This window comes from Ascaphus truei, chromosome 2, assembly GCF_040206685.1.
Source record: "Ascaphus truei isolate aAscTru1 chromosome 2, aAscTru1.hap1, whole genome shotgun sequence".
Taxonomy (NCBI): Eukaryota; Metazoa; Chordata; class Amphibia; order Anura; family Ascaphidae; genus Ascaphus; species Ascaphus truei.
Window position 1 is genome coordinate 463,321,502 of NC_134484.1, and position 4,876 is coordinate 463,326,377.

Below are 4,876 nucleotides of genomic sequence, written 5' to 3' on the forward strand. Positions count from 1 at the left end.
AATGAAAATAAGCAGACCGGAAGCAAGGATAAGGCAGAGTGGCCGTTTATTTCGCACCATTCATGTGGTTTGCACAAAGCTCAAGATAGCTCAAATGTGAGTGTAAACGCCATAGACCCCATCAACCGAATCGTGCCGTATATGTTTAAAACATATTACACTATTATATGTTTTTCTTCTTGTTTCTGCATGCGATCCGGATCCATTACCTGCGTCCAAGAGAACCTACGCCCTGCAATTTCCACAGAGGGTTTTTTGAGAGCAACACAGGTTTTTTAGGATGCAGGACATTGCACCAAATAATGAGACTTTGTTTTTGGACATTGCACCACTTAAGAGACTTTCATTTATTTTCGTACACTTTTTATCATATGTTTTTGGTTATCACTGGTTGACCCTTTAATTAAAATTTTAGAGGGACTGTATACTTTAGTGTTAGCGCATGTGTAAGCTATTTTCTTCCTAATTTATTTTTATGCAGCGTATATAGCTCTTGATATCATGCATGTACTGTATGCACAGTATTAATCTTATATGTTTTTACATAGCACACATGGGTAAGAAGATCAATACGCTGGCGAGGCAGTCGTGGCACTAGAAATGAGCCTTGCTCTTCCATTACTAACTACGGTGGTGCAGGGAGTAAAGGCTCCAGAACAACATAGAGTAAAACAGAATAATCTCCTGATTTCCGTGGTGAGGAAAGCCATCTCTGGATTACACCAGCTTCATGTTACCATATCTACAACGTACACGGCCAAATCTACAAAGTACCCGGGTATGCTGTGTAAAGTTTAATACTCTACATATGATATCATGAGTTGCATATGCTGCGTAAAAACAAATTAACTTAATACTTTACATATGTTATCATATCATACTTTACATATGTTATCATATCATACTTTACATATGGCATAAGTCGCGTGAAACTTGCACAGTAGATTTCTTCACTGAGCCGGAAGTTCATACAATTGTGGTTGACTTGCAACACTGTTATCCGGAGGTGCATTTTTCAAGTGAAAAACCGCCGCACGGAACATTATTTGAGATTTAAAAAAAAAAAAAAAAAAGTGCTTGGAAGAGGCTGTCCCAACTATGACCAAAATATTATCAATTGCATGTTTAATGGGTTTAATAAAAGTGACTGACAACTTGAAAAAAAAAAATATGTTACAAGAATAATAACTATTATACAAATATATAATACTATCGTACGTTATGCATTAAGTGCATACGCCTGAAACGTCTCGCCTGAGGTTGTGAACCATGTTAATTTGTCCCTTTTTAATTGGCAGATGACTTTTCAAGCATTAAGTCAATATTAATTGCAATTTTATTACATCTGTTTATTTGCTAAATTATCTAAAATCACACAATATGTTTGTGAACTACTTAAAAATGGCTAGATTTTACTAATGCTAATTTACTATTACTCTCCACTGAGCCTGCGCAACTGTGGGCAGACCCTACACTCCTAAAATGGCTGCCGCTAACATTCTGCGCATGTGCGAGTCCGCGCCTGCGCGAACACGCACAAGATGGGGGCGCCCTGTTGCTGAGGTCACAGGAAGCCCCCGGCAAAGCGCTCGCCCCCGCAGCAGCACACACGTAAGGGGAAAAGGAACCGGGAGACAGGGGGACCGGAGAGACCGTGGCTACATTAGTTTATGGGAATAAGTGGTGGTTTGCAGATATAGACAGCTTCATAGACAAATGTGCTGCAATACATGTGCTGGTGAACCGCAGAACAAACGTGGCATGTTCACTGCACAGTTCATTACAGGGGGGAATAGCACATCAGGATTAACACAGCGGGGGTCCCTGCTTCTTAATGGGACTCCTGCTGTTTGAATTCTACTGGGCAGCATCAGTCTAGAAGAGATGCGTAGTGAGAGTAGACATAATTAGTCACTCTACCTGCACACCTTAAGTAGCCTTGTGGATGGTTGTGCTGTCCTCACAAAATCTACCATGACACCGTCTTAGCACACGTGCGCTCACGGAGTCCCAGTAAGGAAACTAATGGCCGATCAGAATTACCACAGGGGACTCCTGCTGTGTGAATCCTACTAGACTGCACCAGTCCCTCTCCATGTGAGCCTCTAACAGGTGATCAGGCAGCTTTTGTTTTCTTTAAATAACACAGTATTGAAGCAGGGGGTCTCCGGAGCTGAACTGCATTAATTTAATCCTCAGGGACACCCTGATTTCCGAGTTACAGGCCCCGGTATGGGATGCTCATATCTCCGCCATGTTTAAATGTCCAGTGTCGCGTGACCGGGACATTTAAACAATGCAGAGAGATATCGGCACCCTATACTGGGGCCTGAAACTCAGGAAGCTGAAATGAATGCGGTTCAGCTCCGGAGACCCCCTGCTACAATACTTTGTTATTAAAATAAAACAAAAGCAGCTTCAATACCTTAGTGGCTGGCCCTAAGGCAATAAAGGGTTAAGCCAGAGTTCCTGGTTTATTGGTGGTATAAGGGGTGGGTGAAAGGGGTAGTTGCCCCAGGGTGGGTGGTTAGGCCTACCGGGAAGATTGTGGGAGCGCTTAACCCCCTTCATTACATTGGCGGTAGAATCCACTATGGCAATTACCCACCCGAGAGGCCTAACCTCCCCCCTCCCCAACACATACAGTACAATAATTAACAACATTTCTATAATCCAGATGTGGATAATAGCGCATTTGCCCATTAAAAATAAAACATTTCCCAGCCAGCATATAGTAAATAAAAGTTGTACATACCCCTGCCAGGATTAAGGCCATCCTCGTCCTCCTTGTCTTTAGGGGGCACCTACAGTAAAATAAAAAAAACTAACTAATAGCCACTAACTCTTTAATCAATTTAGTTGTAATTAACTGCTATGGTAATTAAGGGGTTAATCCCCTCCCACTACACACTCAGGTGGCCTAACAACCCTCCCCAGGGCAACTACTCCCACGCCCTTTACCCATTGATTGTGACAGTGGTATACCATAAATGGGCAAGATAGAAATGAAAAGAAGCACTAAATAAAATACATTACAGTTAAATAATAATAAAAAAATAACATTTGCCAATAGACTCATTGATTGTCACAGTGGTAGAAAATACCCACAATTTGGGCATGGATTGTCAGAATGGCAAGGACTGGGCAACCTAAAAATTAAAAAGAACCACAAAATAAAATACATGACATTTAACTAAAAACAAACATTTAAAAAAAAATGCATTGATTGCCAATGTGCTTATCTATACCCTCAAAGGGGCATAGATAAACACTTTGCCAGCCAATGGGCATCCTAAAAAAATACACAATTAAATAAAATACAATCAATGTGTTTCTAATCTTTGCCGGGATGATGATTCATCCTCATCATCCAACAGTGACACCAACTATTGCATGATGCAAAGAAGTCCATGATCCTCAGTAGATTGCAGAAGAGGACCCGGTGAGTAGTTATTTCTTCTTTCTTTTCTTCTTATCTTCATCCTTTTCTTCTTTCTTCTCCAACATGTGCAGGAGATGTTTATTCGACTGCTTCTTGGTGTAAAATGAGATGTTGCAGATCTTGTATAAGGCATTGTCATCACCTTTGACTGACAAATGGTACATCACCAATCCGAGATGTGCATGTGCCATGTGATGGCTTCCTTTTTTTAATGATGCGTCATCATCTAAAAGGGAGTGAAGCTAGCCAATCAGGTAGTATATGCTTCCCTCCCTTTAAGATGGCTTAACTTCAGCTACAAAAAAAATGGAAGCCATCACATGGTACATCCACCAATCGGATTGGTGGACGTACCATGTGATGCCTTTCTTTTTTGGAGTGATGTGACATCACCAAAAATGGAGAGAGTTATGCCACCTGATTGGCTGGCTTCCCTCCCTTTAAGACGGCACGTATCTTACAGACTGATGCGGCCTGGTAGGATTCACACAGCGGGAGTCCCATACAGAAGCAGGGACCTACCGCTCTGTTAATCCTGATGGGCCATTCCCCGCTGTCAAGAACTATGCCGCGGATGGTGAACTCTTGGCAAGCTGTGCACCAACACAGGCTCTGTGGCTGCTGATTGATAGAAGTGGCTGCATCTATCCCTGAGTATGGAAAATAAGGGGTAGACACAAACACTGTGGTCCCAGTGACCACTGCTAGCTCCAGTATAAAACTCAGGTGATAAATGCAGAATTCTACGTTCAGTAGAATAATTTTTTTTTTTATTTAGATGGGAAAAATAGCCTTAGTTTTGAAGGGTAGGTACTCACTTATTCTTGCTCTGTATTCATTTATTCCTCACAAGAAGAATTGGAGGGGATATCCAGCGTGTAAACCACAAGTAGATTCAAATATAGAAAAAAGTCACCAAACAAAGACAGCAAGGTAGTGCACTGCCAAATAAATCAGGATAAAGGTGCTATAGCATATAAATTAACAAAGTTATTCAGCCTGGTAAAAAGGAGGCTTGCAGAACTCCAACGCATTTCGCAAATAGAGGTGTGCTTTATTAAATTATGAAGCAGTATTATCAATGCCTGGAGTGCAATATGCACAGGTATTTACCAAGTCGTTAGTACCAAGAGTCATTATTTTGGATGGTGGTATTAACAGCATATTCTCTTCTCACATCATGGCCACTAACATGATCATTTCTTTTCATTGTAAGTGACAATGTTTCAGACTTGTAAATATCCATAAATGTGTCTTTAGCATATACTGTAGTTGTGTACAATAAAACATAATTTATTGCTAGATAAATGAGGAAGATGTAGAATGTTTGATTGCCCCAGAGGAAGTGAATGTGCTAATTACTTGTTGATGAGCAATGTGGTTAAGAAAGTAGTTATTGTACAGATGGAAGGGATTTATACTAAACACTGTATC